The following is a 20,000-nucleotide window of genomic DNA, read 5'->3' as shown; positions in this document are numbered from 1 at the left end:
CTTCGCAGAGAGGTGATAGACGCCAACGAGCCCGCGCATAGCAATCGAGGTGTAAAAAGGGCGTTGAAGGCAGGAAGCCTGGACGAAAGAGGCTACGAGGTCACCTCGAAGCGGTCTAAGAATCGGGCGCACTTGGGGCGACTACCAGTGCCAACCCCTTATCCCGCGGTGCGTCCGACACACAGAAATTTCCAAGGCGGCCAAGGAGCCTCCCCGCATAGCAATCGGGGTGTGAGGTTACGGATGCAGCATTGATAGCAATCGAGGTGGGAGGCGAAGGATGCAGAAGTGAGAGCCGAGGGATGTAGCAGAGATAGCAATCGGGGTGTGTGATGCAGAAGAGATAGCAATCGAGGTGTGCGGTGGGAAGGGCCCAGCAGCCAGAATGCATGAAGCGACGGATGAAGCAGTGATGACAACCGGGCTGTGAGGAGAGGAGGGATGCAGCCAAGAAAGCAATCAGGGCTCAAGGCAAGGGATGCATCAAGGATAGCAATCATGTTGTGAGGCGAGATTCCAAAGGCTAAACGTGAGAGGCTGCAGGGTCGACTCAGAGAGGTCTATGCATGTGAGAGGCTGAAAGCAAGGTCAACTCGGAGCGGTCTATGCATCGGGCGCGCTTGGGGCGACTACCAGTGCCAACCCCTTATCCCGCGACGCGTCCGACAAAGAGAACGTTCCAAGGCGGCAGAGGAGGTTACCAGCCGAAGGATGCAGTAGCAATAACAGGTATAGTTCCGCGGCGGCCGAGAAGACTCACCGCATAGGAATCGGGATGCGAGGCGAGGGATGCGGCGGGAAGGCCCCGACGGCTAAACGGAAGAGGCTGCAGGGCCGCCTCGGAATGGTCCAAGCATCGGACGCGATTGGGACGACTACCAGTGCCAACCCCTTATCCCGCGATGCGTCCGATACACAGATAGTTCCAAGGCGGCCGAGGAGCCTCACCGCATATCAATCGGGGTGCGAGGCGAGGGATGGGGCGGGAAGGCCCCAACGGCTAGACGGAAGAGGCTTCAGGGCCACCTCGGAATGCTCCAAGCATCGGACGCGCTTGGGGCGACTACCAGTGCCAACCCCTTATCCCGCGATGCGTCCGATACACAGATGGTTCCAAGGCGGCCGAGGAGCCTCACCGCATAGCAATCGGGGGTGCGAGGCGAGGGATGGGGCGGGAAGGCCCCAACGGCTAGACGGAAGAGGCTTCAGGGCCGCCTCGGAATGGTCCAAGCATCGGACGCGCTTGGGGCGACTACCAGTGACAACCCCTCATCCCGCGATGCGTCCGATACGAAGATGGTTCCAAGGCGGCCGAGGAGCCTCACCGCATAGCAATCGGGGTGCGAGGTGGGGGATGCGGCGAGATGGCCCCAACGGCTAGACGGAAGAGGCCACAGGGCCGCGTCGGAATAGTCCAAGCATCGGACGCGCTTGGGGCGACTACCAGTGACAACCCCTTATCCCGCGATGCGTCCGATACGAAGATAGTTCCAAGGCGGCCGAGGAGCCTCACCGCATAGCAATCCGGGTGCGAGGTGGGGGATGCGGCGAGATGGCCCCAACGGCTAGACGGAAGAGGCTGCAGGGCCGCCTCGGAATAGTCCAAGCATCGGACGCGCTTGGGGCGACTACCAGTGACAACCCCTTATCCCGCGATGCTTCCGATACGAAGACAGTTCCAAGGCGGCCGAGGAGCCTCACCGCATAGCAATGGGGGTGCGAGGTGAGGGATGCGGCGAGATGGCCCCAACGGCTAGACGGAAGAGGCCACAGGGCCGCCTCGGAATAGTCCAAGCATCGGACGCGCTTGGGGCGACTACCAGTGACAACCCCTTATCCCGCGATGCATCCGATACGAAGATAGTTCCCAGGCGGCCGAGGAGCCTCACCGCATAGCAATCGGGGTGCGAGGCGAGGGATGCGGCGAGATGGCCCCAAAGGGTAGACGGAAGAGGCTGCGGGGCCGCCTCGGAATAGTCCAAGCATCGAACGCGCTTGGGGCGACTACCACTGCCAACCCCTTATCCCGCGATGCGTCCGATACACAGATAGTTCCGAGGCGGCCGAGGAGCTGGGGGATGCGGCGAGATGGCCCCAACGGCTAGACGGAAGAGGCTGCAGGGCCGCCTCGGAATAGTCCAAGCATCGGACGCGCTTGGGGCGACTACCAGTGACAACCCCTTATCCCGCGATGCGTCCGATACACAGATAGTTCCGAGGCGGCCAAGGAGCCTCACCGCATAGCAATCGTGGTGCGAGGTGGGGGATGCAGCGAGATGGCCCCAACGGCTAGACGGAAGAGGCTGCAGGGCCGCCTCGGAATGGTCCAAGCATCGGACGCGCTTGGGGCGACTACCACTGCCAACCCCTTATCCCGCGATGCGTCCGATACACAGATAGTTCCAAGGCGGCCGAGGAGCCTCACCGAATAGCAATCGGGGTGCGAGGCGAGGGATGCGGCGAGAAAGCCCCAACGGCTAGAGGGAAGAGGCTTCAGGTCCGCCTCGGAATGGTCCAAGCATCGGACGCGCTTGGGGCGACTACCAGTGACAACCCCTTATCCCGCGACGCGTCCGATACACAGATAGTTCCAAGGCGGCCGAGGAGCCTCACCGCATAGCAATCGGGGTGCGAGGCGAGGGATGCGGCGAGAAGGACCCAACGGCTAGACGGAAGAGGCTTCAGGGCCGCCTCGGAATGGTCCAAGCATCGGACGCGCTTGGGGCGACTACCAGTGACAACCCCTTATCCCGCGACGCGTCCGATACACAGATAGTTCCAAGGCGGCCGAGGAGCCTCACCGCATAGCAATCGGGGTGCGAGGCGAGGGATGCGGCGAGAAGGACCCAACGGCTAGACGGAAGAGGCTTCAGGTCCGCCTCGGAATGGTCCAAGCATCGGACGCGCTTGGGGCGACTACCAGTGACAACCCCTTATCCCGCGACGCGTCCGATACACAGATAGTTCCAAGGCGGCCGAGGAGCCTCACCGCATAGCAATCGGGGTGCGAGGCGAGGGATGCGGCGAGAAGGACCCAACGGCTAGACGGAAGAGGCTTCAGGGCCGCCTCGGAATGGTCCAAGCATCGGACGCGCTTGGGGCGACTACCAGTGACAACCCCTTATCCCGCGATGCGTCCGATACACAGATAGTTCCAAGGCGGCCGAGGAGCCTCACCGCATAGCAATCGGGGTGCGAGGCGAGGGATGCGGCGAGAAGGACCCAACGGCTAGACGGAAGAGGCTTCAGGGCCGCCTCGGAATGGTCCAAGCATCGGACGCGCTTGGGGCGACTACCAGTGACAACCCCTTATCCCGCGACGCGTCCGATACACAGATAGTTCCAAGGCGGCCGAGGAGCCTCACCGCATAGCAATCGGGGTGCGAGGCGAGGGATGCGGCAAGAAGGACCCAACGGCTAGACGGAAGAGGCTTCAGGGCCGCCTCGGAATGGTCCAAGCATCGGACGCGCTTGGGGCGACTACCAGTGACAACCCCTTATCCCGCGACGCGTCCGATACACAGATAGTTCCAAGGCGGCCGAGGAGCCTCACCGCATAGCAATCGGGGTGCGAGGCGAGGGATGCGGCGAGAAGGACCCAACGGCTAGACGGAAGAGGCTTCAGGTCCGCCTCGGAATGGTCCAAGCATCGGACGCGCTTGGGGCGACTACCAGTGACAACCCCTTATCCCGCGACGCGTCCGATACACAGATAGTTCCAAGGCGGCCGAGGAGCCTCACCGCATAGCAATCGGGGTGCGAGGCGAGGGATGCGGCGAGAAGGACCCAACGGCTAGACGGAAGAGGCTTCAGGGCCGCCTCGGAATGGTCCAAGCATCGGACGCGCTTGGGGCGACTACCAGTGACAACCCCTTATCCCGCGACGCGTCCGATACACAGATAGTTCCAAGGCGGCCGAGGAGCCTCACCGCATAGCAATCGGGGTGCGAGGCGAGGGATGCGGCGAGAAGGACCCAACGGCTAGACGGAAGAGGCTTCAGGGCCGCCTCGGAATGGTCCAAGCATCGGACGCGCTTGGGGCGACTACCAGTGACAACCCCTTATCCCGCGATGCGTCCGATACACAGATAGTTCCAAGGCGGCCGAGGAGCCTCACCGCATAGCAATCGGGGTGCGAGGCGAGGGATGCGGCGAGAAGGACCCAACGGCTAGACGGAAGAGGCTTCAGGGCCGCCTCGGAATGGTCCAAGCATCGGACGCGCTTGGGGCGACTACCAGTGACAACCCCTTATCCCGCGACGCGTCCGATACACAGATAGTTCCAAGGCGGCCGAGGAGCCTCACCGCATAGCAATCGGGGTGCGAGGCGAGGGATGCGGCGAGAAGGACCCAACGGCTAGACGGAAGAGGCTTCAGGGCCGCCTCGGAATGGTCCAAGCATCGGACGCGCTTGGGGCGACTACCAGTGACAACCCCTTATCCCGCGACGCGTCCGATACACAGATAGTTCCAAGGCGGCCGAGGAGCCTCACCGCATAGCAATCGGGGTGCGAGGCGAGGGATGCGGCGAGAAGGACCCAACGGCTAGACGGAAGAGGCTTCAGGGCCGCCTCGGAATGGTCCAAGCATCGGACGCGCTTGGGGCGACTACCAGTGACAACCCCTTATCCCGCGACGCGTCCGATACACAGATAGTTCCAAGGCGGCCGAGGAGCCTCACCGCATAGCAATCGGGGTGCGAGGCGAGGGATGCGGCGAGAAGGACCCAACGGCTAGACGGAAGAGGCTTCAGGGCCGCCTGGGAATGGTCCATGCATCGCACGCGCTTGGGGCGACTACCAGTGACAACCCCTTATCCCGCGACGCGTCCGATACACAGATAGTTCCAAGGCGGCCGAGGAGCCTCACCGCATAGCAATCGGGGTGCGAGGCGAGGGATGCGGCGAGAAGGACCCAACGGCTAGACGGAAGAGGCTTCAGGGCCGCCTCGGAATGGTCCAAGCATCGGACGCGCTTGGGGCGACTACCAGTGACAACCCCTTATCCCGCGACGCGTCCGATACACAGATAGTTCCAAGGCGGCCGAGGAGCCTCACCGCATAGCAATCGGGGTGCGAGTCGAGGGATGCGGCGAGAAGGACCCAACGGCTAGACGGAAGAGGCTTCAGGGCCGCCTCGGAATGGTCCAAGCATCGGACGCGCTTGGGGCGACTACCAGTGACAACCCCTTATCCCGCGATGCGTCTGATACACAGATAGTTCCAAGGCGGCCGAGGAGCCTCACCGCATAGCAATCGGGGTGCGAGGCAAGGGATGCGGCGAGAAGGACCCAACGGCTAGACGGAAGAGGCTTCAGGGCCGCCTCGGAATGGTCCAAGCATCGGACGCGCTTGGGGCGACTACCGTTGCCAACCCCTTATCCCGCGATGCGTCTGATACACAGATAGTTCCGAGGCGGGCGAGGAGCCTCACCGCATAGCAATCGGGTTGCGAGGCAGATTATTGGGAAGGGAACCCCCTGGGATGCGGCTCAAGCAGTGCCCAAAGGGACTGGAATGCGGAATCACATCGAGAGACCCAAATGCTATACGAGGGCTCAAATCGAATTATCGATTTGGCCACGACATGGACGCATCGGAACGACTACCTTTGCCGAACCACTCGCAATTGCATCCATACCGAAACCAATAGACATTTCCGTTAGAGCCCTCGCATAGCATTCGGGAATCTCGCATGCCCCTCTAAATCGACCAATGCTGGCGCTCAACGAAAATCCGAGCGCTACCACCGTTCGAGCGCCAGCATTGGTCGAGTTAGAGGGGCACGGGGGAGAATGCTCCAGTCAACACCTCCCCTATATAAGTTATTTGTCCGATTCTCGCACAACCGTAGTCTGCCTCGTCGAATCAAACAACGGTCCCAGATTCCGACTTCCGTTCCGTAGAGACCCAAAAGCTAGATGGAGGCTCGCAAGAAAGAGAGTCGGCGCATAGCAATCGGGTTTCTCGAACGTTTAGGGACCGAGCTCACTTGCGGATAGGGCAAAATCCGCCAAGCAACCCAAAAGCTAGACGGGGGCTCGAATCGAATCGCCTAGGCGGCCACAACAACGACGTGTTGGATCGACTACCAGTGCCAAACCATTCAGCAAGACTAGTCTGTGTCGAGGCCGGATAGAGATTCTCAGAGAGCGCCCGTATAGCATTTAGGAGACCTGCCGCGTCCCTCACACTCGACAAATGGTGGTGCACGTTTATAAATCCGAGCGATCCCAACCCTTTCAAGCACCAACATCGGTTGAGATAGAGGGGCACGGAGGGGGCTGCGTGAGACAACACAGTCCCCTATATAAGTTATTTGTCCGATTCTCACACATCCGAAGAATGGTCATCAAATCGGACAACAGCCCAAACTTCCGACTTCCGTCCCAGAAAGCCCAAGAGCTATCTAAAACGTTCATGGCCGGAACTCGATCGCGGCTATACCAGTCCGCCAAGCAACCCAAAAGCTAGACTGGAGCTCTAGTCGAATCACCTCTGTGGCCATTGCAAGGACGTGTTGGAGCGACTACCATTGCCGAACCATTCCGCAGGTCGAGTCCATACCAAGGCCGCATAGAGATTCACGATGAGCTCCTGCATAGCAATCAGGAGACTTGCCGTGTCCATCACAATCGATAAATCCTGGTGCAAGATTTTTGCATCCGAGCGCTCCAACCAGTCGAGCACCAGCATCAATCGACATAAACGGGCACGGGGGGAGGATGCTCGAGAACACTACCTCCCCTATATAAGTTATTTGTCCGATTCTCAAGCAGCCGAAGTCTGGTCATCGAATCGGGTCAAAGACCACAACTTCCGACTTTACCCACAATGCAAGTCATCGAATCGAACATCGGCCCCCGAGTCGGACTCCATGCGTATGTCAGGTCATCGGACCCAAATTCCGCCTTCCTGCGCATGGCGGGCCATCAATATCAACTCGGTCATCGGACCCAAACTCCGCCTTTCTGCGCATGGCACGCCTTCAAATCGGTCATCGGACCCAAATTCCGCCTTCCTGTGCATGGCGGGCCATCAACATCAACTCGGTCATCGGACCCAAATTCCGCCTTTCTGCGCATGGCACGCCATCAACTCGGTCATCGGACCCAAATTCCGCCTTCCTGCGCATGGCAGGTCATCGGACACAAATTCAGACCTCGCCAATATGCCTACGTATCGAATCGGTCATCGGACCCAACTTCCGACTTCATCCATACTGTAGGGTCTTTGAGGTTGGCGCGGTGCGCTCAACCCGGGGAGTCGACCCATCGAAGCATACACCTCCCCTATATAAGCTATTTGTCCGATTCCCACACCTGTGTAGTTTGCACCTCTGACCAGGACATCGACCCCAACTTCCGAACTCGATTGCAACGACGGCACCAGCGCCTTGGTGCGCACCTTGCGACGCACAGTCCCAACATTCGCCTTCCTGCACATGGCAGGTCATCGGACCCAAATTCCGACCTCGCGAGTATGCCTACATATCGAATCGGTCATCGGACACAACTTCCGACTTCATCCATACCGTAGGGTCTTTGAGGTTGGCGCGGTGCGCTCAACCCGGGGAGTCGACCCAACGAAGCATACACCTCCCCTATATAAGCTATTTGTCCGATTCCCACACCTGTGTAGTTTGCACCTCCGATCAGGACATCGACCCCAACTTCCGAACTCGCCTGCAACGACCGAACCAGCGCCTTGGTGCGCACCTTGCAACGCACAGTGCCAACATTCGCCTTCCTGCACATGGCAGGTCATCGGACCCAAATTCCGACCTCGCGAGTATGCCTACATATCGAATCGGTCATCGGACCCAACTTCCGACTTCATCCATACCGTAGGGTCTTTGAGGTTGGCGCGGTGCGCTCAACCCGGGGAGTCGACCCAACGAAGCATACACCTCCCCTATATAAGCTATTTGTCCGATTCCCACACCTGTGTAGCTTGCACCTCCGATCAGGACATCGACCCCAACTTCCGAACTCGACTAAAAAGACCGCACCAGCACCTTGGTGTGCACCTTGCAACGCACAGTGCCAACATTCGCCTTCCTGCACATGGCAGGTCATCGGACCCAAATTCCGACCTCATGAGCATACCTACTAATCGAATCGGTCATCGGACCCAACTTCCGACTTCATCCATACCGTAGGGTCTTTGAGGTTGGCGCGGTGCGCTCAACCTGGGGAGTCGACCCATCGAAGCATACACCTCCCCTATATAAGCTATTTGTCCGATTCCGACACCTGTGTAGTTTGCACCTCCGCTCAGGACATCGACCCCAACTTCCGAACTCGCCTGCAACGACCGAACCAGCGCCTTGGTGCGCACCAAAAGTGCGCACTTTTGTGCGCACCAAAAGTGCGCACCAAAAGTGCGCACTTTTGGAGGGCACTTTTGTGCGCTCCAAAGGTGCGCACTTTTGGAGGGCACTTTTGTGCGCTCCAAAGGTGCGCACTTTTGGAGGGCACTTTTTGGAGGGCACTTTTGTGCGCTCCAAAGGTGCGCACTTTTGGAGGGCACTTTTTGGAGGGCACTTTTCTGCGCTCCAAAGGTGCGCACTTTTGGAGGGCACTTTTTGGAGGGCACTTTTCTGCGCTCCAAAGGTGCGCACTTTTGGAGGGCACTTTTTGGAGGGCACTTTTCTGCGCTCCAAAGGTGCGCACTTTTGGAGGGCACTTTTTGGAGGGCACTTTTCTGCGCTCCAAAGGTGCGCACTTTTGGAGGGCACTTTTGTGCACTCCAAAGGTGCACACTTTTGGAGGGCACTTTTTGGAGGGCACTTTTCTGCACTCCAAAGGTGCGCACTTTTGGAGGGCACTTTTTGGAGGGCACTTTTGTGCGCTCCAAAGGTGCGCACTTTTGGAGGGCACTTTTTGGAGGGCACTTTTGTGCGCTCCAAAGGTGCGCACTTTTGGAGGGCACTTTTGTGCACTCCAAAGGTGCGCACTTTTGGAGGGCACTTTTCCTGCGCTCCAAAGGTGCACACCTAGGTGAGCACCTTCGACCACACCTTGTAGCACACCAAACTCTGACTTTCGACTTCATCCGCAATGCAGGGTCTTTGAGGTTGGCGCAATGCGCACAACCAGGGGAGTCGACCCATCAAACCCAACACCTCCCCTATATAAGCTATTTGTCTGATTCTCATACATGCGTAGCCTGCAGGAGCAATTAGGACATCGACCCCAACTTTCGGCTTCTAAACGAAAACAAGGTCTTTGAGGTTGGTGTAATGCGAACAACTAGGGGAGTCAACCCATCAAACCCAACACCTCCCCTATATAAGCTATTTGTCTGATTCTCATACATGTGTAGTCTACAGGAGCAATTAGGACATCGACCCCAACTTTTGACTTCTTAACGAAAACAAGGTCTTTGAGGTTGACGTAATGCGCACAACCAGGGGAGTCGACCCATCAAACCCAACACCTCCCCTATATAAGCTATTTGTCCGATTCTCATACATGTGTAGCCTACAGGAGCCATTAGGACATTGACCCCAACTTTTGACTTCTTAACGAAAACAAGGTCTTTGAGGTTGGCGTAATGCGCACAACCAAGGGAGTTGACCCATCAAACCCAACACCTCCCCTATATAAGCTATTTGTCTGATTCTCATACATGTGTAGCCTGCAACAACGATTAGGACATCCACCCCAACTTCTGAATTCGTCTGCGTTGACCGCACCAAAGGTGCACGCCTTGGTGCTCACCAAAATCCGACTTCCGACTTCTTCTGCTATGCGGGGTCTTTGAGGTTGGCGCAGTGCGCACAACCAGGGGAGTCAACCCACCGAATGCAACACCTCCCCTATATAAGCTATTTGTCTGATTCTCATACATGCGTAGACTGCAGCAATGATTAGGACATCCACCCCAACTTTTGACTTCTTAAACAAGACAGGGTCTTTGAAGTTGGTGCAGTGCACACAACCAGGGGAGTCGACCCATCAAACGCAACACCTCCCCTATATAAAGCTATTTGTCCGATTCTCATACGTGTAGTCTGCAGCAGCGATTAGGACATCGACCCCAACTTCCGAATTCGTTTGCATTGACCGCACCAAAGGTGCACGCCTTGGTGTGCACCTTGGAGTGCACTTTGGTGCTCACCTCGGTGCACACTTTGGTGTGCACCTCGGTGTGCACCAAAGGTGCGCACCTTGGAGCGCACCAAAGGTGTACACTTTGGAGCGCACCACATAGGGTCTTTGAGAGGTTGGCGCAGTGCGCACACCAAGGTGGGTGTTGAGGTGCGTGCCGAGGTGGGTGGGTGCTAGGGTGCGCTCCATGGTGGGTGCCAGGGTGGGTGCGTGCTAGGGTGGATTCCAAAGAGGGTCATAGGGTGGGTGCCAAGGTGGGTTGGTGATATAGTGGGTTCAAAGGTGGGTACTAGGGTGGGTTCCAAGGTGGGTCACAAGTTGGGTGCCAGGATGCGTGGGTGTTAGGTTGGGTGCCAAGGTGGGCTCCTGCGTGGGTGGGTGCTAGGGTGGGTTTCAAGGTGGACGCGAGGGCGGGTGCCAAGGTGGGTAACAAGTTGGGTGTTAGGATGGGTGAGTGCTAGAGTGGGTGCCAAGGTGGGTGGGTGCTAAGGTGGATGCCAAGGTGGTTCACAGGGTGGGTGGGTTCTAGGGTGAGTTCCAAGGTGGGTCACAGGTTTAGTGCTAGGGTGCGTGTCAAGGCGGGTGTCGAGGTGCCTGGGTGCTAGGGTGTGGATGCCAATGTGGGTCATAGGGTGGGTACTAGGGTGGGCTGCAATGTGGGTGCCAAGGTGGGTAACATGCTCGGTTGGTTCTAAATTGGGTGTCAGGGTGGGTGTGCACCCACCTTGCCCGAGGTGGGTGCCAAGGTGCCAGTGTGGGTGGGTGCTAAGGTGGATGCCAAGGTGGGTGAGAAGGTGGGTGATAGGTTGAGTGGTAGGATGGGTGGGTGCCAAGATGGGTCACAGGGTGGGTGCAAGGGTGGGTAGGTGCTAGGGTTGGTGTCAGGGTGGGTGGGTGCTAGGTTGGGTTCCAAGGTGGGTGCGAGGGTGAGTGTCAAGGTGGGTCACAGGTTAGGTGCTAGGATGGGTGAGTGCTAGGGTGCAAAGGTGCCAGGGTGGGTGCTAGGATGGGTCGATGCTAGGGTGAGTGGCAAGGTGGGTCCACAAGTGTCAAGGTGGGTGCCGAGGTGGGTGCCAACTTGGGTTCCAAGGTGGGTGCCAAGTGGGCGACTGCTATGGTGGATGCCAAGGTGGGTCACGGGGTGGGTGCCAAGTTGCTAGGTTGTGTTCCAAGGTGGGTGCCAACGTGGCTGCTAGGGTGCGTGGGTTAAAGGGTGTGTCACAACGTGGGTGCCAGGATGGGTGCGCACCCACACTGGCCAAGACGGGTGCAAGGTTGGGTTCCAAGCCCGGTCACAGGCTGGGTGCTAGGATGGGTGGGTGCCAAGGTGGGCACCAGGGTGGGTGCACCCACCCTGGCCAAGGTGGGTCACGGGGTGGGTCCTAGGGTGGGTAACAGGGTGGGTACTAAGGTGCGTGCCAAGGTGGGTCATGGGGTGGGTGCCAAGGTGGGCACCAGGGTGGGTGTGCACCAACCCTAGCCAGGGTAGGTCACGGGGTGGTTGTCGGGGTGGGCGTCAAGGAGCCAAGGTGGGTGGCAAGTAGCCAAGTTGCGTGCCAAGGTGGGTGTCGGGGTGGGTGCCAAGGATCCAAGGTGGGTGCCAAGGAACCAAGGTGGGTGTCTGGGTGGGTGCCGAGGTGGGAGCCAGGGTGGGTCCCAAGGTGAGTGCAAAGGTGGGTGCCAGGGTCAAGGTGAGTGCCAATGTGGGTTCCAAGGTGCCAGGGTCAGGGTGAGTGCCAATGTGGGTTCAAAGGTGCTAAGTTGGGTGCGAGGTTGGGTGCGAGGGTGGGTGGGTGCCAAGGTGTGCTAGGTGGAAGCCCGGGTGGGTCGGCATCCCATGGGTGTCGAGTTGGGTGCCTGATGGGTGCTTCTTGTCAAGTTTTAGTCGTCGGGACTCATTTCGAGCCTTAGAGGTCGTTTCTTGTCCGGTTGCCCTGTCTTCGACCTGGGAACCCAATTTTGGTCCTCGGGTCCCATTTTTTTTTGTCTCGCATCCCACTTTTGGCCTGTGGCCTTTTCGGGGTCGATTCTCGTTTTGGGCATCAGAGCATGTTTCTTCTCCTAAAACCCAATATTTGTTTATTAAGTCTCGGAACACATTTTTGTTCTCGTGGACCCATCATGGGTCTTGGAACGCATTTGTGGTCCTTGGGTCCCATTTTGCATCCCGAAACTTGTGTTTTGGTGCTTGATCCCTATTTTGGGTGCCCACCTTGCACCAAGTGCGCACCCGGGGCAAACCGAGCGCCTTGGTGCACCGGGGCAAGATCGAGCGTGCACCCGAGGCGCCCCGAACATGCACCAAGGTGCACTCGGCCCACATGTGAGCGCAGGTCGTTGCGCCCGAGGTGGTGTGTGGGCACCGCGTTGCAGACGGGACACTGCACGCACACGACGCCCCGTCCAGGTGCACGCACGTAGGCCGGGCCGGGTGCACACCCGACGCCCTAGCAAGGTGCGCGCACCCGGGCAGGGCTCACACTTGGCGAACGGGGCGCACTTCGCGAGGGAGGGTGTGCACCTCGACGGGGGTGGGTGGCCGGGGTGGATTCGCACGTGGGTCGCGGTTTGCTAAGTACACACTGCGACAAGCTCATAACGGGTGCGATCATACCAGCGTTAGTGCACCGGATCCCATCAGAACTCCGCAGTTAAGCGCGCTTGGGCCGGAGTAGTACTAGGATGGGTGACCTCCCGGGAAGTCCCGGTGTTGCACCCTTTCTTAGTTTTTCGCCGGGCGTCGCAATGCTATTTGAATAAACCTTTTGCCCGTTTGCGTTCTCGTCGGGGCCGGGCCGGGCCGGGGTGCGCTGCCCGCACTACCGCGCGCGCGGGGGCGACACCGAGCGCGCACCCGAGGCGCCCCGAGCACACAGGCCACGGTGCAACCCGGGCGTTGTGCGCGCACCCCGGTGCGCCCGAGGTGCTGCGCGCGCACCCAGGTGAAATCGGTGTGCACCTCGGCCAGTGCGCGCTCGGTCGAGTCGCGCACGTTGGCCAAGGTGCACGGTGATGTTTCTTACTCTAAGGTTCCGCACCAGACGCCCGGGACAGGTGAGCGAAGCTGGGCGGGGCCGGGTGCGCGGCCGGGGCAGGTGCACGCAGCTGGAGAGAGCTTTGGAGCACACCAGAGGTGCGCACCTTGGAGCACACTTCGGAGCGCACCAATGATGCGCTCCATTCAAAAGTTTCCTGAAAAGGCAAAAAAAGTTGAGATTATAGAATTTCCCACTTGAGAGATTGTAAAAAAAAAAAATTTAAAATGAAGGAAACGCGGGTGCCAAGGTGTGCGCGCCCGGGTGCGCAGCCCAGCCAAGGTGTGCGCACCAAGGCGCCCACCCTGGCGAAGGTGCACGCAAGGTGCGCACCCGAGGCAAACCGGACAATTAACCCAACTTTCGACTTCGCGCGCACCTGCGCACCTTGGAGCGCACTTCGGAGCGCTCCTTGTTGCGCACCAATCTTGGGCACCTCGGAGTGCACCATGGCGCCCACCAAGGTGCGCACCCGGGGCAAACCGAGCTCCGACTTCGTGCGCACCTTGGAGCGCACGAAAGGTGCGCACCATGGCGCCCACCAAGGTGCGCAGCCCAGCCAAGGCGTGCGCATCAAGGTGCGCACCCTGGCGAAGGTGCGCACCCGGGGCAAACCGAGCTCCGACTTCGTGCGCACCTTGGAGCGCACAAAGGGTGCGCAACCCAGCCAAGGTGTGCGCACCCCGGGCAAACCGAGCTCCGAATCGTGCGCACCTTGGAGCACACTTCGGAGCCCTCCTTGGTGCGCACCGATGTTGCGCACCTCGGAGCGCACCCGGGGAAAACAATGCAATTAACCCGACTTTCGACTTCGTGGGCACCTCGGAGCGCTCTCGGGTTCGCACCTCGGAGCACACCGAGGTGCGCACCTTTGATGCGCTGCCTTCACCAATTTCCAGAAAAGGCAAGAAAACATTGAGAAGGTGTGCGCACCGAGGTGCCCACCCTGGCGAAGGTGCACGCGAGGTGCGCACCCGGGGCAAACCGGGCTCCGACTTCGTGCACGCCATGCTGCGCACCTTGGAGGGCCATGGTGCGCACCTTGGAGCACACTTCGGAGCGCTCAATGGTGCCCAACCCAGCCAAGGTGCCCACCGCGGCGAAGGTGCACGCGAGGTGCGCACCCGGGGCAAACCGGGCTCCGACTTCGTGCACGCCGCACCTTGGAGCACACTTCGGAGCGCTCCTTGGTGCGCACCAGGGCGCGCAACCCAGCCGAGGTGCCCACCCCGGCGAAGGTGCACGCGGGGTGCGCACCCGAGGCAAACCGGGCTCCGACTTCGTGCACGCCATGGTGCCCACCGCGGCGAAGGTGCACGCGAGGTGCGCACCCGGGGCAAACCGGGCTCCGACTTCGTGCACGCCGCACCTTGGAGCACACTTCGGAGCGCTCCTTGGTGCGCACCAGGGCGCGCAACCCAGCCGAGGTGCCCACCCCGGCGAAGGTGCACGCGAGGTGCGCACCCGGGGCAAACCGGGCTCCGACTTCGTGCACGCCATGGTGCCCACCGCGGCGAAGGTGCACGCGAGGTGCGCACCCGGGGCAAACCGGGCTCCGACTTCGTGCACGCCGCACCTTGGAGCACACTTCGGAGCGCTCCTTGGTGCGCACCATGGTGCCCACCAGGGCGCGCAACCCCGCCGAAGGTGCACGCGAGGTGCGCACCCGGGGCAAACCGGGCTCCGACTTCGTGCACGCCGCACCTTGGAGCACACTTCGGAGCGCTCCTTGGTGCGCACCAGGGCGCGCAACCCCGCCGAAGGTGCACGCGAGGTGCGCACCCGGGGCAAACCGGGCTCCGACTTCGTGCACGCCATGGTGCGCACCAGGGTGCCCACCGCGGCGAAGGTGCGCACCCGGGGCAAACCGGGCTCCGACTTCGTGCACGCCGCACCTTGGAGCACACTTCGGAGCGCTCCTTGGTGCGCACCAGGGCGCGCAACCCAGCCGAGGTGCCCACCCCGGCGAAGGTGCACGCGAGGTGCGCACCCGGGGCAAACCGGGCTCCGACTTCGTGCACGCCATGGTGCCCACCGCGGCGAAGGTGCGCACCCGGGGCAAACCGGGCTAGGACTTCGTGCACGCCGCACCTTGGAGCACACTTCGGAGCGCTCCTTGGTGCGCACCATGGTGCCCACCAGGCCGCGCAACCCAGCCAAGGTGTGCGCACCAAGGTGCACGCGAGGTGCGCACCCGGGGCAAACCGGGGTCCGGCTTCGTGCACGCCGCACCTTGGAGCACACATCGGGGCGCTCCCGGGTTCGCACCGGCGTTGCGCACCGTGGTGGGCACCTCGGAGCGCACCGTGGTGGGCACCTCGGAGCACACCAAGGTGGGCAGCGAGGTGCGCACCTTTGATGCGATGCCTTCACTAATTTCCATAAAAGGCAAAAGAAAACGAGATTTTAAAATTTCCGTTTTGAAAGATAGTGAGAAAAAGGGAATGCTGGTGCCATCTTGAGCCCGCCCTGGTGCGCAGCCCAGCCAAGGTGTGCGCACCAAGGTGCCCACCCTGGCGAAGGTGCGCGCCCGGGCAATTAACCCAACTTCCAACTTCGCGCGCGCCAGGGTGGGAGCGCACCCAACAACCGGGCCTGGGAAGAGCCAATGCGAGAAACCCCACCAAACGCTCTGACAAAAAAAGAGGGGGCGCTCCAGTAACCCCGCTTCGGAGCGCACCCTGGGCAAACCCAGCCAGGGTGCCCACCCCGGCCAAGGTGCAGGCGAGGTGCGCACCCGGGGCAAACCGGGCTCCGACAACGTGCACGCCGCACCTTGGAGCACACTTCGTAGCGCTCCCGGGTGCGCACCTCAGAGCACACCAAGGTGGGCAGCGAGGTGCGCACCTTTGATGCGCTGCCTTCACTAATTTCCAGAAAAGGCAAAAAAAAGAGGAGATTTTAAAATTTCCGTTTTGAAAGATAGTGAAAAAAACGGAACGCGGGTGCCATCTTGAGCCCGCCCGGGTGCACAGCCCAGGTAAGGTGCCCACCCTGGCAAAGGTGCGCACCCGGGCAATTAACCCTACTTCCGACTTCGTGCGCGCCAGGGTGGCAACCGGGCCTGGGAAGAGCCAATGCGAGAAACCCCACCAAACGCTCCGACAAAAAAAGAGGCGGCGCTCCAATAACCCCGCTTCGGAGCGCAGCCGGGGCAAACCCAGCCAAGGTGCCCACCCCGACGAAGGTGCACGCGAGGTGCGCACCCGGGGCAAACCGGGCTCCGACAACGTGCACGCAGCACCTTGGAGCACACTTCGAAGCACTCCCGGGTGCCCACCGGCGTTGCGCACCGTGGTGGGCAGCGAGGTGCGCACCTTTGATGCGCTGCCTTCACTAATTTCCAGAAAAGGCAAAAAAAAATGAGATTTTAAAATTTCCGTTTTGAAAGATAGTGAAAAAAACGGAACGCGGGTGCCATCTTGAGCCCGCCCTGGTGCGCAGCCCAGGCAAGGCATGCGCACCAAGGTGCCCACCCGCGGTGCACACCCGGGGCAAACCGGGCTCCGACTTCGTGCAGGCCGCACCTTGGAGCACACTTCGGAGCGCTCCTTGGTGCGCACCATGGTGCCCACCAGGGCGCACCCGGGGCAAACCGGGCTCCGACTTCGTGCACGCCGCACCTTGGAGCACACATCGGAGCGCTCCCAGGTTCGCACCAGCGTTGCGCACCTTTGATGCGCTGCCTTCACTAATTTCCAGAAAAGGCAAAAAAAAACGATATTTTAAAATTTCCGTTCTGAAAGATAGTGAAAAAAACGGAACGCGGGTGCCATCTTGAGCCCTTCCTGGTGCGCAGCCCAGGCAAGTTGTGCGCACCAAGGTGCCCACCCTGGCGGAGGTGCGCGCCCGGGGCAAACCGGGCTCCGACTTCGTGCACTGCATGGTGCCCACCAAGGCGCGCAACCCAGCCAAGGTGCCCACCGCAGCGAAGGTGCACGCGAGGTGCGCACCCGAGGTGCACACCCGGGGCAAACCGAGCTCCGACTTCGTGCACGCCGCACCTTGGAGCACACTTCAGAGCGCTCCTTGGTGCGCACCAGGGCGCGCAACCCAGCCAAGGTGCTCACCCCGGCGAAGGTGCACGCGAGGTGCGCACCCGGGGCAAGCCGGGCTCGGACTTCGTGCACGCCGCACCTTGGAGCACACATCGGAGCGCTCCCGGGTTCGCACCAGCATTGCGCACCTTTGATGCGCTGCCTTCACTAATTTCCAGAAAAGGCAAAAAAAAAAAAAAAACGAGATTTTAAAATTTCCGTTTTGAAAGATAGTGAAAAAAACGGAACGCGGGTGCCATCTTGAGCCCGCCCTGGTGTGCAGCCCAGGCAAGTTGTGCGCACCAAGGCACCCACCCTGGCCAAGGTGGGTCACGGGGTGGGTCCTAGGGTGGGTAACGGGGTGGGTACTAAGGTGCGTGCCAAGGTGGGTCATGGGGTGGGTGCCAAGGTGGGCACCAGGGTGGGTGTGCACCAACCCTAGCCAGGGTAGGTCACGGGGTGGTTGTCGGGGTGGGCGTCAAGGAGCCAAGGTGGGTGGCAAGTAGCCAAGTTGCGTGCCAAGGTGGGTGTCGGGGTGGGTGCCAAGGATCCAAGGTGGGTGCCAAGGAACCAAGGTGGGTGTCTGGGTGGGTGCCGAGGTGGGAGCCAGGGTGGGTCCCAAGGTGAGTGCAAAGGTGGGTGCCAGGGTCAAGGTGAGTGCCAATGTGGGTTCCAAGGTGCCAGGGTCAGGGTGAGTGCCAATGTGGGTTCAAAGGTGCTAAGTTGGGTGCGAGGTTGGGTGCGAGGGTGGGTGGGTGCCAAGGTGTGCTAGGTGGAAGCCCGGGTGGGTCGGCATCCCATGGGTGTCGAGTTGGGTGCCTGATGGGTGCTTCTTGTCAAGTTTTAGTCGTCGGGACTCATTTCGAGCCTTAGAGGTCGTTTCTTGTCCGGTTGCCCTGTCTTCGACCTGGGAACCCAATTTTGGTCCTCGGGTCCCATTTTTTTTTGTCTCGCATCCCACTTTTGGCCTGTGGCCTTTTCGGGGTCGATTCTCGTTTTGGGCATCAGAGCATGTTTCTTCTCCTAAAACCCAATATTTGTTTATTAAGTCTCGGAACACATTTTTGTTCTCGTGGACCCATCATGGGTCTTGGAACGCATTTGTGGTCCTTGGGTCCCATTTTGCATCCCGAAACTTGTGTTTTGGTGCTTGATCCCTATTTTGGGTGCCCACCTTGCACCAAGTGCGCACCCGGGGCAAACCGAGCGCCTTGGTGCACCGGGGCAAGATCGAGCGTGCACCCGAGGCGCCCCGAACATGCACCAAGGTGCACTCGGCCCACATGTGAGCGCAGGTCGTTGCGCCCGAGGTGGTGTGTGGGCACCGCGTTGCAGACGGGACACTGCACGCACACGACGCCCCGTCCAGGTGCACGCACGTAGGCCGGGCCGGGTGCACACCCGACGCCCTAGCAAGGTGCGCGCACCCGGGCAGGGCTCACACTTGGCGAACGGGGCGCACTTCGCGAGGGAGGGTGTGCACCTCGACGGGGGTGGGTGGCCGGGGTGGATTCGCACGTGGGTCGCGGTTTGCTAAGTACACACTGCGACAAGCTCATAACGGGTGCGATCATACCAGCGTTAGTGCACCGGATCCCATCAGAACTCCGCAGTTAAGCGCGCTTGGGCCGGAGTAGTACTGGGATGGGTGACCTCCCGGGAAGTCCCGGTGTTGCACCCTTTTTTAGTTTTTCGCCGGGCGTCGCAATGCTATTTGAATAAACCTTTTGCCCGTTTGCGTTCTCGTCGGGGCCGGGCCGGGCCGGGGTGCGCTGCCCGCACTACCGCGCGCGCGGGGGCGACACCGAGCGCGCACCCGAGGCGCCCCGAGCACACAGGCCACGGTGCAACCCGGGCGTTGTGCGCGCACCCCGGTGCGCCCGAGGTGCTGCGCGCGCACCCAGGTGAAATCGGTGTGCACCTCGGCCAGTGCGCGCTCGGTCGAGTCGCGCACGTTGGCCAAGGTGCACGGTGATGTTTCTTACTCTAAGGTTCCGCACCAGACGCCCGGGACAGGTGAGCGAAGCTGGGCGGGGCCGGGTGCGCGGCCGGGGCAGGTGCACGCAGCTGGAGAGAGCTTTGGAGCACACCAGAGGTGCGCACCTTGGAGCACACTTCGGAGCGCACCAATGATGCGCTCCATTCAAAAGTTTCCTGAAAAGGCAAAAAAAGTTGAGATTATAGAATTTCCCACTTGAGAGATTGTAAAAAAAAAAAATTTAAAATGAAGGAAACGCGGGTGCCAAGGTGTGCGCGCCCGGGTGCGCAGCCCAGCCAAGGTGTGCGCACCAAGGCGCCCACCCTGGCGAAGGTGCACGCAAGGTGCGCACCCGAGGCAAACCGGACAATTAACCCAACTTTCGACTTCGCGCGCACCTGCGCACCTTGGAGCGCACTTCGGAGCGCTCCTTGGTGCGCACCAATCTTGGGCACCTCGGAGTGCACCATGGCGCCCACCAAGGTGCGCACCCGGGGCAAACCGAGCTCCGACTTCGTGCGCACCTTGGAGCGCACGAAAGGTGCGCACCATGGCGCCCACCAAGGTGCGCAGCCCAGCCAAGGCGTGCGCATCAAGGTGCGCACCCTGGCGAAGGTGCGCACCCGGGGCAAACCGAGCTCCGACTTCGTGCGCACCTTGGAGCGCACAAAGGGTGCGCAACCCAGCCAAGGTGTGCGCACCCCGGGCAAACCGAGCTCCGAATCGTGCGCACCTTGGAGCACACTTCGGAGCCCTCCTTGGTGCGCACCCGGGGAAAACAATGCAATTAACCCGACTTTCGACTTCGTGGGCACCTCGGAGCGCTCTCGGGTTCG

General features: G+C 60.5%; 2 non-coding genes across 2 annotated transcripts; both read left to right on the top strand.

Moving 5' to 3' along the window:
* The first annotated feature begins 12,714 nt into the window (after positions 1-12,714).
* Positions 12,715-12,833, top strand: LOC131865462 (5S ribosomal RNA). Its single transcript, XR_009364183.1, has one exon. It is a non-coding gene; the product is annotated as a 5S ribosomal RNA (ribosomal RNA).
* A 5,915-nt stretch (positions 12,834-18,748) lies between these two features.
* On the top strand, positions 18,749-18,867 carry LOC131865501 (5S ribosomal RNA). The gene has a single exon (XR_009364221.1). It is a non-coding gene; the product is annotated as a 5S ribosomal RNA (ribosomal RNA).
* The last annotated feature ends 1,133 nt before the right edge of the window (positions 18,868-20,000 follow it).

Source organism: Cryptomeria japonica, unplaced genomic scaffold, assembly GCF_030272615.1.
Source record: "Cryptomeria japonica unplaced genomic scaffold, Sugi_1.0 HiC_scaffold_113, whole genome shotgun sequence".
Taxonomy (NCBI): domain Eukaryota; kingdom Viridiplantae; phylum Streptophyta; class Pinopsida; order Cupressales; family Cupressaceae; genus Cryptomeria; species Cryptomeria japonica.
This window is presented reverse-complemented; position numbering and strand designations above follow the sequence as displayed.